The following is a 19,386-nucleotide window of genomic DNA, read 5'->3' on the forward strand; positions in this document are numbered from 1 at the left end:
GAACACCTTGTCAGGCCCTGGCGACTTATCCACCGTAATTTGCCTCACAAGAGTAAATACCTCCTCCTCTGTAATCCGTACAGGGTCCATGACCTCGCTGCTGCTTTGCCTCACTTCTATAGACTCTGTGTCCATCTCCTGAGTAAATACAGATGCAAAAATCCTTTTAGGATCTCCCCCATCTTTTTCGGCTCCACGCATAGATTCCCACTCTGATCTTCCCAAGGACCAGTTTTGTTCCTTGCTATCCTTTTGCTTCTAGTATATTTATAGAAGCCCATACAATTCCCCTTCACCTTGTCTGCTAGAGCAGCCTCATGCCATCTTTTAGCCCTCCTGATTTCCTTTGTAAGTGTTTTCTTGCATTTCTTATACTCTTCAAATACCTCATTTGTTCCTTCCTGCTTATACCTGCTATGTGCCACCTTCTTCTTCTTAACCAGGACCTCAATCTCTCTCTCTAAACCTGTTATCCTTGCCTTTTATTCTAACAGGAACATTGAAAGTCTATACTCTCAAAATTTCACTTCTGAAGGCCTCCTACTTACCAAGTACACTTTTGCTAGAAAGCAACCTGTTCCAATCAACGCTTTCCAGATCCTTTTTGATACCATCAAAATTAGAATTTCTCCAATTTAGAATCTCAACCCGAGGACCAGACCTGTTCTTTTCCATAATTATATTGAAACTAATGGCATTTTGATCACTAGATGCAAAATTTTCCCCTATGTAAACTTCAGTCACCTGCCTTGTCTCATTCCTGACATCTAGTATCGCACTGTCTCAAGTTGGGACTTCTATGTACTGAAAACATTTGACAAACATTTTCCCATCCAGCCCTTTCCCAATATGGAAATCCCAGTCAATATGTGGAATGTTAAAATCACCTACTATCACAGCCTTATGTTTCTTGTAACAGTCTGCGATCTCTCTACAAGTTTGCTCCAATAAATCTCACAGACTGTTGGGCCTTCTCTAATATCATCCCATTGACATGATCATGCCTTTTGTATTCTGCAATTCTACCCATAAAGCCTCAGTGGATGAGCTCACCAGTCTGTCCTGACTGAGCACTGCTGAGACATTTTTCCTGACTAGTAAGGCCACCACTCCTGCTCTGTCACATCTAAAACATCGGAATCCCAGAACATTGAGCTGCCAGTCCTGCCCCTCCTGCAACAAAGTCTCACTAATGGCTGCAGTGTTATAATTCCATGTGCTGATCCATGCTCTAAGCTCATCCACCTTTCCTGCAATGCTCCTCACATTGAGCTATATGCAGCTCACGACATTAATCCCACCATGCTGAACCTTTTGATACCTGGCTTTCTACGTAGGCTTAACAACATCTTTCTCCACAACCACTCCGCGATCTGTTCTGTTGCTCTGGTTCCCATCCCCTTGCAGCTCTAGTTTAAAGCTTCAATAAAGTGGCGAGCACTAAAACCCCCACTCACTCCCATTCAACATCCGCATTGCTGAATACTCTCTCTCTGACCCTTTTTTCAAATTGTGAAATAAAATCAGAATTAACTTTATCAGAGGTGGGTACTGCTGCACTTTTCATGCAGTCAGATGTTATTCATCCATGAGCAGTAGACATTATTGACAAGCCCAGCAAATGCCCTTGGATACGTGGTGTGGGGGGTGATACTTCCTTGAATTGCTGCAGTCTACTGGTTTGGTCGAGCATTCAACAATCCCTGGAAATTGTGCAGGAGTATCCTGACTGCAAGTTATCACTCTGTTGTGATGCAAAAATAAGTTATCACTCTGTTGTCATGCAATCAAGGGAATATGCCATTCGTTTCCTTGAGCTTTGTGTCAACAGAGAACACGCACAAAATGCTCAGCAAGTCAGGCAGCATCTATGGAAATGAGTAAACAGTCAACGCCTCGGACCGAGACCCTTCATCAGGACTGGAAAGGAAGGGGGAAGACGCCAGAATAAAATGGTGGGGGGAGGGGAAGGAGGCTAGCTAGAAGGTGATAGGTGAAGCCAGGTGGTAGGAAAGGCAAGGGGCTGGAGAAGAAGGAATCTGAAAAGAGAGGAGAGTGGACCATGGGAGAAATGAGGCCACCCTCCAGGTGGAGGAGCAACACCTTATATTCCATTTGGATAGCCCCCACCCTGATGGTGTGAATATTGTTTCTCATTTCAGTAAAAGAAATTCCCTCCCCCCCCCCTCTTCTTCAGTTCCCCACTGTGGCCTCTTAGCTCTTCTCACCTGCATATTATCTTCCCCTGAGTCCCCTCCTCCTCCTCCTCTTTCTCCTGTGGTCCAGCACTGACAGGAGAGCTGGCCAGCAGGGTCCAGCACAGATTCCAGCGTGCCCACTGCGCCTCTGTTCTCTCCCACACTGCCTCCGATGTGCATTTTGATGCATACTAGCACTTTCCCACCATATTTGTCAGGCTAATAGTCTATAATTCGCTGCTTTCTGTCCCTCCTTTTTAAAATAACATTCCTATATTAACTACCTTCCAGTCCATGGGTATTCATCTAGAGTCTCAAGCCTGTTGGAAGATGCCAACCAATGAATCCACTGTTCCAGGAATCATTTCCTCATGTACTATCAGAACGAGGGATTTATTATCCTTGAATCTCATCAATATACCTCAGCATTTTTAAAAAATTTAAACTAATTTCCTTCAGTTCCTCTCTGCTCCTAGACTTTTTAACACTAACATTTTCTGCAAAGTTATTTTTGTCCTTTGTGAATTCAGTTCCAAAGTATTGTTCAATTGTTCTACCATCTGTCTATTTGTCTGTCTGTCTATCCTTAACCCCCAAGCCAGTAAGGCTGATCAACACCTCCACCCACTAACCCATTCCTCCACATCCCCAACCACCACTGCTTTATCATTTCTTGTCAGTCATCTTATGTATAGATACTACTGTGTTTTTATAGACATAGAATCAATCTATGTATATAAGTTATCTTGTGATTTATATTTATTGTGCTTATTATTATTGTTATTGTCTTCTTTATCTTATTGTGTTTTTTTGTGTGCTGCATCAGAGCCACAGTAACAATTATTTTGTTCCCTTTTACACTTGCATACTGGAAATGACATTAGACAACCTTAAATCTTTTGAGGCACAGTGCAATAGCAGGCCCTTCTAGCCCAGTGAGCCCATGCCACACATTTATACCCATGTGACCAATCAACCCACTGACCTGTACGCCTTTGGGATGTGGGAGGAGACTGAAGTACCCAGAGGAAACGCACAAGGTCATGGGGAGAATCTACGAACTCCTCACAGATTGTGATGGAATTGATCCCAGGTCCCTGGTGTCGTAATACCGTCACCCGAACCGCTACACTATGTGCCGCCCAAAAGTATTTATACGGTTGTGCCACAATTTCTTTGTTTCCCCATTATAACTTCCACATCTTTGATCGTAAGGGACCTGCATTTGTCTTTTCCCTCTGGGCCCTTTGTTGCTGTTTGAACTGATGCCCGTCCTTAGATTCGTTATTTTGCCTGGTCAATTTGTATCCGATTTCCTACAGTCCAATACTGTCCCTAATTGCCCTTGATAATCATATTCCAACATTGCCATGGTCAGGAAAGAATTGTTGTCATCAGGATAGTGTAGTGGTCAGCATGACACTATAACAGTTCAGAACATTCCGGAGTATGGCGTTCAATTCTGGTGCCATTCTGTAAGTAGTGTCTGTACGTCCTCCCTGTGGAATGTGTGGGTTTTCCTTAGGTGCTCTGGTTTCCTTCCACAGTCCAAAGACATACCGGGTGGGTTAATTGGTCATTGTAAATTGGCCCGTGATTAGGTTAGGGTTAATCGGGGTTGTGAGGTTGCTGAGGCAATGTGGCTTGAAGGGTCAGAATGGCCTGCTCCATGCTGTAAAACTACATATAAATACATGAATCAATAAACAACCTATTTAATTTTGTGTAATTACTGAGCCATCTATCAATAATGCTCTCCAATCTTTCTTCACTCTACCATTGAAGTTTCCTGGATTTTGATTGAGGGCCCTTATTGTAGAATCCATTATGACACTCTCTATCATCTCCAGGGGGCCTTACGTTACAAGATTGGTAATTAATTCTGGAATTCCCCTCCCAATGGTAATGTGACTCATTTAGTTAACCCAGTCTATGTGTAAATGAAAGTCATCCATGATTACAGTTGTCCTTTTTCTGTATGTCCAATTTTCTGTTAAATGCTATGCACAAACTGCTGTTTGAGGGTCTGTAAACAACCTCCATTTACACTTCCTGCCCCCTTGATGTTTCTTGGATCTCCCCATGAGATCCCACATTATCTGAGCTAACATCCTCCCTCATGGTTATGTTAATACTCCTCTTTAACCAGCTACCCTGCCTCCTCTTGCTTTCCGGAATATTCAGTAACCCTGTTAGGCAGCTGGCATCTTTGGTCCCCTGCAGCAATGTGTCCGTAATCCTAATCATATCATTCCCCTTCGTATATGTCTGTGGGATTAATTCAACCGCTCTATTGTGACTGCTCTGCACGTTAACACACACAGCCTTTAGGCTTGAATTTTTAACAGCCTTAGTCCTTTTACCATTATCCTGCACTGTGGCCTTGCATATTGCTGTTCATTTTCTGGTCTTGCTCAAGTGCTTTTCCTCTCTGAGCCCTTTTTAGGTATAGAGAGATAAAGCATGGAAACAGAGCTTTCGGCCGACTGGAGTTCATGCTGGTGATTAACTACACATTTACACTAATCCTTCATTTTAATATTCTTCTTGTTCTCCCTGCCTTCTTACCAACTGTCCCCGGATTCCACTGCTTATCTATACACGAGAAGCAATTTGCTGAGACCAATTAATTTTACAATCCGTGCATCTTTGGGATGTGGGAGCACCCAGAGCAAAACTACAAGGTTACGGAGACAACATGCAAAATGCATGCGGACAGTGCCTGAGGTCAGGACTGAACCCAGGTCTCTGGCACTTTGAGGCTGTAGCTGTACTAGCTCTGCCACTCTTTTTGATAAATGTGTTTATTTATGCTAGTTTCCTCTTCTGTCTTTTGGCATTGTTATCCTTCTCCCTGTCACTCTAGTTTAGATCATAGTGACTACTCATTCTAGGTTAGGACATTGATTCAGGTCGTGCCTAGGTATAATCCATCCCATTTGTCCAGATATCACCCCGCACTGACTTTGTTCTGGTTCTCTAGGAATCTTGAGGTTCAGAATCAGAATCGGTTTTTGTATCACCGGCCATATATTGTGAAGTTTGCTACCACCTTGTGAGGCTGGCTTTTTTCATTTATCTTCCAGTTCCTTAAATTTAAGACCATAAGATATAGGAGAAGAAGTAGGCTATTTGGACCATAGAATCTGCTTTGCTATTTCATCATGGTTGATCCATTTCCCTCTCAGCCCCAATCTCCTGCCTTCTCCCCGTAACCCCTCATGCCCTGACTAACCTGTATGCCCAATGACTCGGCCTGGAATTCCACAGATTCGTCACTCTCTAGCTAAAGAAACTGTTCCTCATCTCCATTCTAAATAGACATCCCTCAATTCTGAGGCTGTGTCCTCCAGTCCTCGACTCCCCCATCATAGGAAACATCCACTCAACATTCAATAGGATTCAATGAGATCCCACCTTATTCTTCTGAATTCTACAAGTACAGGCCCAGAGCCATCAAACACTCCTCATACGATAAGCCTTTCAATCCCGGAATCGTTTTCGTGAACCTCCTTTGAACCCTCTCCAGGCCTTTTTTTTAAACTGTGGTTATTGATACCAAAATATACCGCAAACCACTGGTTCTTACAAAGGAACACAACCATTGGCTCTTTACGTCCCTTCTTCAGGTTGCCCTGCAGCTGCCCCGTGACACACTTAGCTCTAGCACCAGGGAGTCAACGTACCAAAGGATGTGCTGGCATTGGAGATGGTCCAGAGAAGGTTTACTAGAATGATCCTGAGAATAAAAGGATTAATATATGATGTGCATTTGATAGCTCTGGGCCTGTACTCACTGGAGTTTAGGAGGATGAGAGAGGATCTCATCGAAACCTATCAAATATTGAAAGGCTTGAAATAGTGGATATGGAGAGAACATGTGTTTAATAGTAGTAATTTTATGTATTGCAATGTATTACTGCTGCAATAACAAATTTTGATATATGTGAATGATGATAAACCTGATTCTGATATGGGTCTCTGTTGTGGACTGAAAGCGGGAAGGGGGCAGGGAGAGGGGAATCCTGGTTGGGAAAAGGAGAAGAGAGAGGAAGAAGCAAGCACCAGAGAGACATTCTGTAATAATCAATAAACCAATTGTTTGGAATCAAATGACCTTGCCTGGTGTCTCAGGGTTGGGTGTGTCTGCACCTGCGCCACCCCTGCCCCCCACTCCCCCCCCCCCGCACTCCTTCTCTGCCACCTGTCCCACACCCCTCCCATAGCACCCCACTCTCACCATTCCTAACGTCCTGTACTCCCGATGTACTTACAAACTTGGTTTCTGCTCCACATTGACGAATACAGTACTGTGCAAAGGTCTGAGGCAACGTAGCTATATATATGTACCTCAGACTTCTTGCACAGTGCTGTAAGAGCAGAGGTGCAAGCTACTCTTTGCATTCTGCCCATCCCGCTTTGTACCTGTGCATTCTTAGTTGGCACTGTGAGTGCATCTCTGAATCACGGAAGTTCCGCAGTGAACCCATTTCAAAGTTCAAGGTAAGTTTATTATCAAAGCACGTAGATCTCACCATAGACTACCTTGAGATTAAATTTCTTGCACGCGTTTACGGTAGAACAAAGAATTGCAATGAAAAACTACACACGAAGACTGTCAAATGATCAGTGTGCAAAAGCAGACAAACTGTAACTACAAAAGAAACAAAAAAAAAAGAATGGGAATCAGGTTTAATATCATTGCTACCTGTCCCAGATCTTCACTGGCATTTGTCATGAAATTTGTTGTTGTAATAAATAATTCTGACAACATCAGTTGTAGAATACTTGAAAGTGAGTCCATAGGTTGTGTCCTGACGAAGGGTCTCGGCCTGAAACGTCGACTGTACCTCTTCCTAGAGATGCTGCCTGGCCTGCTGTGTTCACCAGCAACTTTTATGTGTGTGCTTGAAATTCCAGCATCTGCAGATTTCCTCGTGTTTGCCATAGGTTGTGGAATCAGTTTAGTGTTGAGGTGAGTGAAGTTATCCACACTGGTTCGGAAACCTGATGGTTGAAGTATTATCCTTGAACCTGGTGGCGTGGGACATACAACTTCTGTACTACCTCCTTGATGGCAGCACCAAGAACAGATCATGGCCTGGGTGGTGGGTTTCCTTGATTGTGGAATGCTGCTTTCTTGTGGCTGCTCTCCTTGTAGAGATGCTCACTGGTGTTCAGCTTATCAGCTCCATCAAGCCAGTTGCTGCAGTAGTACACGTCTCCTGCAAAACATGGTCAAAGGTACATGGAAGAAAAATTCAATGGGTTCAAGCTGAACCTTGCCATAAATTATCTGTGAATTAAGGTGCTTAGTTCAGCCCCCAAATTAAAGGTCCTTAGTTTACCCCTACCATTGACTAAATATTGTGGCAAATCTATATATTTACCGTGGATCCCTGACATTAGCTAACTGCAACCCCTGGCAAAGAGACTAATGGAACTGATTGTGTAGTCATGAACCTAACAGGTCCCTGGCCCTCTTAAACCTGCTTGATGCCAGAAACCACAGATGAATAGACATCCTGGCTTTAAAATTTGTTTGGTTTTCCTGCGACCTTGTGGGTTTCCACCTTGAGCTTCAGTTTCCTCCCCTGTTCCGAAGACATATGGTTAGGGTTTGTGAGTTGTGGACATGCTTTGTTGCCACTGGCATTGCTACGACCTTTGAGGGCTGTCCAGTGCAATTCTTGCCGATTTGATTTGACAAAAACAACACATTTCACTGTATGTTTTGCTATACATATGATAAATAAAGGTAATCTTAAAAAAAATTGTCATGACTTCAAAATCTTTCTGGAGGAGAGATTTCAGCTTTTAATTTTTAGACTGCGCCCCCTTACAGAGTTTCAACATGTAATGTGGTAATCACTTTACTCCACCCCTCCCACAGATGTTCAACAAACTGAGTTCCTCCAGCAAGTTGTTCCAAGATTCCAGCTTCCGCAGTATCATGTCTCCCTTGGTTTTACATCCCTGTTCTGCCAATCCCATAGGATTTCTCTTTACCTTATTGACCTTTATTCACATTATCCACCTACATTGGAAGCAGGTACACTAGACCGTAAGACCATAAAGTATAGGAGCAGAATTAGGCCATTTGGCCCATCGCGTCTGCTCCGCCATTTCAAAATGGCTGATCCAATTTTCTTCTCAGCCCCAGTCTCCTGCCTTCTCCCCGTATCCCTTCATGTCCTGACCAATCAAGAATCTATCAGCCTCTGCCTTAAATATACTTAAAGACTTGGCGTCCACAGCTGCCTGTGACAAAGGCTTACACAGATTCACCGGTACGTTTAAGATAGGCACATGGATGATGGAAGAAAGGAGAGCTTGTGGGAGGGATCTCGATATTGATCTTAGAGTAAATACATTGCAGGTTGAAGGACCTGTGCTGATCTATATTCCTGAGTGTGCAGGGGAATTTAAAACTTACCTATACAACTTGTCCTCATAAATTAACATTTTATGCTTAATTCTATATTCTTCATTCTTACCTATATAACTTGAACCACTGCTGCAGTCTTCCATGGCCAAAGTATCCTTGTTTGAGGTCAGTGCCCCACACGTGACTGCATCACTTCATAGACAATAGCTTTATAGAGCTGCATCAGAACTTTGTACGTTTCAAAGAGCTGCCTTGCGGTTTCCACAATTTTCATTCTCACTCCCAGTGAAAGCACAAAGAACTGAAGGAAATGGAATAAAATGTTCCCTTCAGGGAATATTATGTATTTGTCATAAATTTTAGCCCTGGTCCCTGAACCATTAATAACAAGCAATGCTAATATGTAACATTTGTTTGGCATTGTAGTGATGAGAGCCACTGGCTTAAGGCAGTCAGGAAGAAAGACTAATGTGAATTACCAGGGAGATGTAGTTTCCCTCACTACCAGAGAACAGCGAAACCAGGATTCTCCTGTATGTGGGTTAACAGAGAGTCGTCGTGAAACACAGCACACAAACAAGCCTTTCAGCCCATCAAGTCCACACAGACCATTAACTGTCCATTTAAATTAATTATATGTTAATCAAGGAGCACAGGAAGTGTATCCATTTGGGTTACCCGGAGAAATTGATAGTAGCAGAACGTTGCATTCGCAATGGCCATGGGATTGACTTCAGCAAAAAATGACTGTGCCACGGCAGTGGCTTCTGGGGTGGCCTGGTATAGGAAGCCATTAAAATAAAACTAGAGGAAAAGAATTTTAACAAAGACAAAGGTCCCACTCTTAGTAAGAACTGGAATTCGATTGTAAGCAAGGTGGGACAGTGGAAACCTGATTGGATGAGGACTAACCAATCAGGAGGGACAGGTGGTGGGGGTATAAATACTACTGGACTAGACATGCCCAGGCATCATCCCTGATGAAGATGGCAGTGTTTGCCATTGAAACGTCGGTTAAAATCAATACCTGTACCTGGCTGGAAACCCAAGAAGAGTTTATTCATGTATGTTAATCCCTTTGTTTTATTCTGCCCACATTCTCATCAACTCTGTTGGTGCCAGAAGTATGGCAAGACCTGAGGGCCGCCCAGCACAATCCTTGCTGATTTGATGTGGTGTCAAAAATGCATTTCACTCTGTTTCAATGTATATCTGATAAAATATGTCTTTTTTTCCACCTCAGTTATCCCCTTGGTTTCTTAAAGACTTACATTTGCATAATGCCTGCCACATCCTTTTCAGCATATACCAGAGGTATCTTACAGCTGATTAAGTATTTCTGAAGCATGTTTCTAGTGTGCAGAGTTTCCCCATGAATTCCTGCAGTTTGCAACATGAGAGTGACTCATACCCATGTTAAGTGGTTGATGGTTTAAGATGGCGCTACTGAAAATGGATGACAACTGACCGGTGGTTCATAAAGCCAGAAATACAACTAAATACTTCATTAATAACACTTTTTCTGTGGGAAATTGTGGCAAACCGTCATCGCAAACAATGAAGGTGTGAACAAGGGCAAGGCTGACTCGCGGATCAAAAAGTGTGGGTGTAATGCAAAGTCGGAAGAAAGTCAAAGTGTGTTCAAGATGGAGTCGGAGCGAGCAGAGTGGTGAGCAGAGGGGAGGAGTTTCTGAGCCCAATTACACTTTCCATTCAGATTGTAAAGTGCCCTTCAGCCACAAGATCAAAGCTTAAGATTGTTTAATGTCGTTTCCTGCACACAAGTGTAAAGGAGAATGAAACAATTGTTACTCCGGATCCGACGCAGCACAAAATAAATCTACAAAAGATAAAGAACACAGTAATAATAATTTTTAAAAACACAGTAAGTATAAATACTTAAGGATGCTATGTAGCCTCCTGGCTGATGGGGGTGGGGCTGGCCATTGTAGAGGCTTCCTGTCTGCTGCAGTGTAGTTTCCATATTAAACAGTGTTGCAGCTTGTTAGGATGATCTCTACTGTGTATCTGTAGAATGACCTGAGTATGGATGTGCATAGTCAAGTTCTCTTCAGCGTCCTCAGTAAGTAGAGGTGTTGTTAGGGTTTCCTGACTCTGTAGGATGTGTTCTGGGACCATGAGAGGTTGTACGAGATGTGCATTCCGAGGAGTTTGAAACTGCTCACAGTTTCCGCTGCTGTGTTGCTTATGTAAAGGGAGGTGTGAGTTCTCCTGAAGTCAATAACCATCTCCTTTGTCTTGTTGACGTTAAGGAAGAGGTTATTAACCTGGCCCCAGGCCTCGAGCTCTCCCACCTCTTCTCTGTAGGCTGTCTTATTGTTGTTGGTGATGAGTCCCACCACTGTCGTTGTTGAACTTGATAGAGTGTTTACTTGGGTCTTTGGCCTTACAGTCATGTCTGAGCAGAGGGTACAGCAACAGGCTCAGAACACAGCCATGGGGGCACCCATGTTGAGGATGATGGGGAGGGAGGAATGGTTGTGCTTCCTGACTGTCTGAGATCTGTTCATTAGGAAGGGCTGCACAATGGTGTATTTAGACTGAGGAGTAGGAGATGGTTCAGTAATGTCTGTGGGACAATAGTGTTGAATGCTGAACTGAGATCCAGAAACAGCATTCTGACGTAAGCGTCCTTGTTTTCCAGGTGTATCATGGCCGGGTGCATGACAGATGCTATGGTATCTGTCAGTAAGTATATTGATGAGTGTCCAGCGTGGCAGGAATGGAGTCTTTGAAATGTGCCATTATCAGCCGTTCAAAACACTTCATGATGGCTGGTGTCAGTACCACTGGGCAGTAGTCATTTAGTTCTGAAGGTGTGGAGTTCTTTGGTACAGGGATGATGGTGGCTGATTTGAAGCTTGTGTGGAGAGCCGTCTGGATGAGTGAAGTGTTGAATATGTACCTGAAGAAATTAGTGAGCTGCTGTGCACATTCCCTGAGTACTCGACCTAGGACATTGACTGGTCTGGCTATCTTATGGGGGTTGACTCTCTGTAGAGTACTTCTCATATTTGCTTCTGTTACAGACAATAGCAGCTCATGCCTGGCATTTTGTTGCATAGAAGTTGTTTAGAGCACCAGGGAGAGAGGTGTCACTGGCGCAGTTGACGCTGTTTTCCCTTGCAGAGTCAGTAATGCCTTTGATGCCAGGGATCGGTATTGGACAGGTGTTCCTGAATTTTTTGTGCATTGGTGTTCTTTGTCCTTTTGATGTCCAAGATGAGATTCACCTGGCTGCTCTGAGGGCTGTTCTATCACTGGGCCTGAAAGTAGCACCCCGGGCTTTTAATAGGGCGTGAAAATCGGGTTTTAGGCAGGGATTTTTGTTTGGGATGTAAGGTAACACTTCTTGAGGTACCAACTTTGTCTACACACTTACTGATATAGCCAGTGGCAGATGAGGCATATGCCTGAATACCATAAGACATAGGAGCAGGATTAGGCTGTTCACCCATTAAGTCCGCTTTGCTTTTCGATCATGGTTGTTTTACTATCCCTCTCAGCCCCATTCTCCTGTCTTCTCCCTATAACCTTTGACATCCTTACTAATCCAGAACCAAGCAGCCAATGAAATATTTTTGAAGTGTTGCACTGTTAAAGTTGATTGGCAGTAGCTGATGAACACACAGCCTGTTCTTGCAGGCAGAGTGTGATTATGCTTTTGTGACTGTTTGCTAAATACTGATCTTGATGTTGGGCTGAGTGAACCTGATTTCCTTCAAAATAGAGCCAAGAGATCTCTTGAATTCAAGTTTTAATTATCATTCAACCAGACATGAATATAGCCAAATGAAACAGTGTTCCTCCAGGGCCAAGGTGCGAAGCACGTTACCAACAGCGCACAGCGTCCTGCAGATTGCACATAGCATAAACAGTACATTTGTTTATGATTTCATAAAAACATGCAGTCACAAAGAACAAAATAAATATTGCAAGTCCTTGCATGGCTTGACTGTAGAATTGATTGTCCTGGACCACCTTTTTCTTCCACCAAAGGACAGCACCGATGGGAGCAGTCAGCCCCCAACCCAAGGACGGATTCCAGCATGCCCTGCAGGCACTCTCCCACACCGTATCAGCATCTCCTGTCCTCGTCGGCTGCAACAGGCGACCTGTACTAGTCCTTGCCACAACCGAGGCAGTGCAGCTCCCCCACCGTCAGTCTTGCCAATGTGCCAGTGAACCGGACTTCAGTATTCTATATTGTCATTCCACTCCATGCCTTGTGGCACATCCGGTGGCATCCTTGCCATTTCTTTATCGCTTGTCTGTTTTTTTTTATGAGGCCACGTCGCTAGCTCGGCACTCAACTCAACAGGGATGGGAAGCGTGCAAGGAGCCGGCCCGTTTCGAACCTAAGACCACTCGCCTCAAAGTCCACTGCGGATGCCACTATACTAGCTGGCATAGTATTCTACATTACCAGTGTCCAACAGGGTCTTGTGATCACAATAAAAATGTCCAAGACAATCACTAACTGGGCACCGTCCAATGGTACGTGACAGTTCCAGGCAACAACGCAAGAATGGTATACAATAAGTTCAGCTCAGTCGCTATCGATCAAATCACTGATGAGATAGTCCTGATGAGATGTCCTTAGTATCTAGCAGTGTCTTGCGATTGTTAAAAAAACATACAAAACTAACAAATATACCTTTGATTAGACCCAGAGTGGCCACTGTGGCCAAGTGCGGTGGAAGTAAGATGGCAATGCACTCAGCCAACTAAGAGAGCAGCTGGGCTCTTGGGCTAATCTGTCAGAAGGAAGGTGTTGCCTCTGACCATGCAGGATTGTCTCAGTGCTGCAATAAAATGGGAGCCTCTAATGATTAGAGCAAAGCAACACTAGTAAAAGGGCATTAAAAAAGTAAACATTTTAAAGAGCAGATCTGAATTTATTTGCTTAATTTTACATCAGATTGAAGAGAGCATTAATTTTTTTGTGGTTCAGCGCCACTTCTAGTTTGTGACCTGTAATCTATTAACCTAATGTTCATTCATGTAAGGACAAGTATCAGTGATACTCATACAATGTCAAAATGCATTATTCAAGAGACCTGCAATGCCAACCTGATGGCATGAATATCAATTTTTTCTTTCGATTGAAAAAAAATTCCCTCACCCTCCCCTCCTTTTCTATTCCCCACTCAGGACTCTTACCTCTTCTCTCTTACATCTCTCCACCTCCTTCGCTTTCTCCTATGGTCCACTCTCCTCTGCAATCAGATTCCTTCCTCCTCAGCTCTTTACCTTTCCTACCCACCTGGCTTCACCCATCAGCTATCTCCTTCCCCTCCCCCCACCTTTTTATTCTGGCATTTTCCCCCTTCCTTTCCAGTCCTGAAGAAGGGTCTCAGCCTGAAATGTCAATCGTTTCTTTTTCCATAGATGCTGCCCCATGTGCTGAATTCCTCCAGTGTTTTGTGTGTATCTCTAATCACAGTAGTATCTAATTGCAGCTGTGCTCTCTGTGCCTTCATATTACATTGCCACTATCAGACTGTTTATAATTTGCTCTTCAGAAAGCCTCAAGTTCAAGTCTAGCTCCAGGACCTGTGTGCACGGATCTTGACTGATGCCTGAATGCAATAGGGAGAGAATGCCTTAATCGTCAAATTTCATTTGTAGTGAAGTCGTAACTGGGGTTTCCCTATCTGATATTAACTGCAGTTTTATGGTTCCCTATCCCTCACGTCTGGACCAGAGGGCAGGTCCTACCAAGATAGGTTGAGTGAGTTAGGGCTTTAGAGCAAAAGAAGATGAGAGGTGGCTGATAAACATGTACAAGATTATAAAAATCACAGATAGTGTGGATAGCCAGAGATTTTTCCCACGGTGGAAATGGTTAATACAAGGGAGTATAACTTTAAGGTGATTGGAGGAATGTCAGAGGTAAGTTCTTTACTCAAGGAGTGGTATGTGCTTTGAACTGCCCTCCAGGGGCGCTGCGGGAGGCAGCTACATTAGAGACATTTAAGAAGCTGGATAATAGAAAAATGGAGGGCCATGTGGGAGGGAAGGAGGGGTCAGATTGATTTCGGAGTAGGTTAAAAGGTTGACACAACATCGTCGGCTGAAAGGCCTGTACTGTGCTGTAACGTTCTATGTTTTATCCTTTCACATTAAGAATACATTATTGTTAATAGCCTTATTTACTTTCTGCTGATGGGGAATTTCCTGTCTTGTAAAACAATTTAATAGTCATCCGTTGGAATCTTATCAGTTTTAAATATTTGGTAATTTTGTACAGAAGTAAGACAGTGCCTGATCTGTTGTCCCTAGTCCAGACATCCCACCTCTCCCGGAACTTCCGGGAGTCTCCCGCATATGAATAGTGGCTCCCTGATGCCCGCAAATTATATACAATATCACGGAAATCAATTTTTTTGAGAGCGAGCGAGAGAAAAGCAAGAGAGAGCTCGAGAGTAACCACGAGAGAGAGTGCGCACGAGAGAGAGAGCGAGAGAGAAAGCAAGCGAGAGCGCACGAGTGAGAGCAAAGGCGAGCGAGTGAGAAAGCGAGAGAGAGCGAGCGAGAAAGCGAGAGCACGCGAACGAGAGAGGGAGAGAGAGCGAGTGAGAGAGAAAGCAACCAAGAGGGCTTGAGAGCACGCAAGTGACCACGAGAGAGAGAGAGAGCACGCGCGCCATGGCAGAGTGTTCCAAAAACAATATAAAACGTACGTCACCCCAGACTACACTAAAGTGTACCCCTGCCCAATAGGGGTCAAAATAATGACAGTGTTGCTCGCTGCACTGTTTGCAACAGTGACTTTTCTATTGCTCATGGTGGGTTAAGACTGTAAAAGACATGTTGAGGTGAGTTTAACAGGTGTCATTCATTCATTAGCATAGCTAACGTTATTTAAACTAGCTGGCTAGCTGCTAAGGAGCTACTCTATTTCAGACATCCCACCTCTCCCGGAAATCTCCCGCAAATTGATGGTGCTACCTCCCTGAAATGAGTTTTTGCAGGGTGGGATGTCTGCTAGTCATACGTTGCCCCTCCTTAAGAAGGAAAAATATTATACTGATGATTTCTGAATAAACCATCATAGGATTTTGTTGTTGTTACATGATTTACCTAAAGAAAGTAAAGAGTTACTACAAAGTTGCCTGAATTAGAAGACTTCAGCTGAAAGAAGAGAATGAATAGGTTTGGCCTGTTTTTCCTGGGGTGAATGAGACTGAGATGAGATGTAATAGACTTATATAAATAATGAGAGGAATAGATGGGTCGATAGCAAAATGCTTTCCATGGTAGAGGTGTCTAAAACTCGAGAGGTGAGAGGGATGAAGTTTAAAGAGAATGTGAAGGGTAAATGTTTTACACAAAGAATATAGAACAGCAAAGTACAGGCCTTCTGCTCACAGTATTGGTGTCTGACATGAGCTGCCCGAGGAGATGGAGAAGGCAGGAACAGTAACAAAATGTAAGAGGCTGATAGTCAGGTACTTGAATGAGTAGGGCGTAGAGGGATGTATGATGGCAGAGTGGAGGTATGTCTCTCCTGCCTTCCGCTAGCCTACACATCAACCCTGGTCAAGCTGTAGCACAGCTTAGCCCTCCCCCCACCACTGATCAGGGTAACATGGAGCCATGGGAAAAGTTGGGGGTGGTCAGCTGGTAAGACTAGCTGGTGCATATCACAAATCCTGGTTATGTGACCACTGGCGCCAGGCAGACAATCTCTGAAGAGTATTGATAATGGCTGGGGGGGGTGGGGGAGGTCACCCATCTTGTGAAGAAACTGTCCAGAAGAAGGCAATGGCAAACCACTTTTGTAGAAGCATTTGCTAAGAACAATCGTGATTGCCTGTGTCATACAACACCGCACATGATGATGATGATGACAGAGAGATATGGAATTAATTCAGGCTAGTGGGATTAGTATAGATAGGCATGATGATTGGCGTAGATTTGATGGGTTAAAGGGCATGTCTCCACACTGTAAACTCTGTAACTGTGCTGTGAAATGCTATAACTGTTGACTTTAGTGCTCATTAAGTGGATTAATGGTGCCCCAGCTGAGGACTACTGAACTTGACATTGGAAGGAATATGCTTTGAAACTGCTCCATGATTGGAGGAAATGACAAGCTTCTGTTGTTGGTCTGCATCAACCGCGTGCAATAATCTTGTTTTGGAAAACAATGGGTGGCACAAGTGTGAATTTTCCTGCTTTCTTTCGTTCTGCAAGTCTCTTGTGCATTCAGTACAGAGATAAATAGATTTTTTAGATATTGAGAATCAAGGTATGTGGGTTTAGTACAGGAAGGTGAGGCTGAAATAAAAGATCAACCAGTGAGTGTCACCACACTTCCGGCTCCAGTGTACCATGCCCAAGGAGTTGGGAAGCAGGGAATAGGGGTTGAATGGCCAACTCCTGCTTCTTTTTCTCATGTTCTCTCTATTAGGGATTGATCAGTCCTTACCATTTTGTGGTTACTTCTCTGTCCGGGTGAAGCATCTCGTACAGTAAAGTGGAAAGTCTTGTCCTTCAGATGAATTGTGCAACCAAGAGCCCTTCTGCTGGCTCCGCTGAAGAAAAAGAAGATTACCTATATTTGTCACGTGTACATCGAAACATCAAAACAGTGAAATGCACCATATGCATCAAATTTGCGGGGGTTTTGCTGGAGCAGCCAGTGAGTGTCACCACACTTCCAGCTCCAGTGTACCATGCCCGAGGGAGCAGTGCTGCTGGAGCTCACTGGAGCACCACTCTGGCACCTCTGCAAAAAAAAAGTCAAAATAAACAGGCGGGGAATTTAACAGCGGCCGCATATTAAAGAGAGGGAATTTTACGGAACCGGGGATTGGGGAGAGGGGGTGGTGGCTGGTGGGGAAAATACCACTAATAACATTAGGATATTTAATCACTTTTGGTGAAATCCTGGAGCTGTGACTGTTTTGTGAAATTTCTCCTTGCTCGACCCGTTGTTCCTGCATACCTGACCATGTCCAAATTAACCCTAGACCTAACTGTACATCTTTGGAATATTACCCCTAGACCTAACTGTACATCTTTGGAATATTAACCCTAGACCTAACTGTACATCTTTGGAATATTAACCCTAGACCTAACTGTACATCTTTGGAATATTAACCCTAGACTTAACTGTACATCTTTGGAATATTACCCCTAGGCCTAACTGTACATCTTTGGAATATTAACCCTAGACTTAACTGTACATCTTTGGAATATTACCCCTAGGCCTAATTGTACATCTTTGGAATATTACCCCTAGGCCTAACTGTACATCTTTGGAATATTAACCCTAGACTTAACTGTACATCTTTGGAATATTACCCCTAGGCCTAACTGTACATCTTTGGAATATTACCCCTAGACTTAACTGTACATCTTTGGAATATTACCCCTAGACCTAACTGTACATCTTTGGAATATTACCCCTAGACCTAACTGTACATCTTTGGAATATTAACCCTAGACCTAACTGTACATCTTTGGAATATTACCCCTAGGCCTAATTGTACATCTTTGGAATATTACCCCTAGGCCTAACTGTACATCTTTGGAATATTAACCCTAGACTTAACTGTACATCTTTGGAATATTACCCCTAGACCTAACTGTACCTCTTTGGAATATGGGAGGAAACTGGTGCACGTGGAGGAAACCAACACAGTCACGGGGGGAACAGAAATAGATCCCAATCGGTGATAGAAACATAGAAACATAGAAAATAGGTGCAGGAGTAGGCCATTCGGCCCTTCGAGCCTGCACCGCCATTTATTATGATCATGGCTGATCATCCAACTCAGAACCCTGCACCAGCCTTCCCTCCATACCCCCTGATCCCCGCAGCAACTCGGGCCATATCTAACTCCCTCTTAAATATAGCCAATGAACTGGCCTCAACTGTTTCCTGTGGCAGAGAATTCCACAGATTCACCACTCTCTGTGTGAAGGAGTTTTTCCTAATCTCAGTCCTAAAAGGCTTCCCCTTTATCCTCAAACTGTGACCCCTCGTTCTGGACTTCCCCAACATCGGGAACAACCTTCCTGCATCTAGCCTGTCTAATCCCTTCAGGATTTTATACATTTCAATCAGATCCCCCCTCAATCTTCTAAATTCCAACGAGTACAAGCCTAGTTCATCCAGTCTTTCTTCATATGAAAGTCCTGCCATCCCAGGAATCAATCTGGTGAACCTTCTTTGTACTCCCTCTATGGCAAGGATGTCTTTCCTCAGATTAGGGGACCAAAACTGCACACAATACTCCAGGTGTGGTCTCACCAAGGCCTTGTACAACTGCAGTAGTACCTCCCTGCTCCTGTACTCGAATCCTCTTGCTATAAATGCCAGCATACCATTCGCCTTTTTCACCGCCTGCTGTACCTGCATGCCCACTTTCAATGACTGGTGTATAATGACACCCAGGTCTCGTTGCACCTCCCCTTTTCCTAATCGGCCACCAGTCAGATAATAATCTGTTTTCCTATTTTTGCCACCAAAGTGGATAACTTCACATTTATCCACATTAAATTGCATCTGCCATGAATTTGCCCACTCACCTAACCTATCCAAGTCATCCTGCATCCTCTTAGCATCCTCCTCACAGCTAACACTGCCGCCCAGCTTCGTGTCATCCGCAAACTTGGAGATGCTGCATTTAATTCCCTCATCCAAGTCATTAATATATAGTAAACAACTGGGGTCCCAGCACTGAGCCTTGCGGTACCCCACTAGTCACTGCCTGCCATTTTGAAAAGGTCCCGTTTATTCCCACTCTTTGCTTCCTGTCTGCT

General features: G+C 43.9%; 1 protein-coding gene across 1 annotated transcript in view; it reads left to right on the forward strand.

Annotated features, from left to right (window-relative positions):
• The window catches only part of nav2a (neuron navigator 2a), a 1,052,051-nt gene that overhangs the window by 458,080 nt on the left and 574,585 nt on the right, over window positions 1-19,386 (forward strand). The window lies entirely within an intron of this gene.

This window comes from Mobula hypostoma, chromosome 11 (assembly GCF_963921235.1).
Source record: "Mobula hypostoma chromosome 11, sMobHyp1.1, whole genome shotgun sequence".
NCBI classification, from domain to species: Eukaryota; Metazoa; Chordata; class Chondrichthyes; order Myliobatiformes; family Myliobatidae; genus Mobula; species Mobula hypostoma.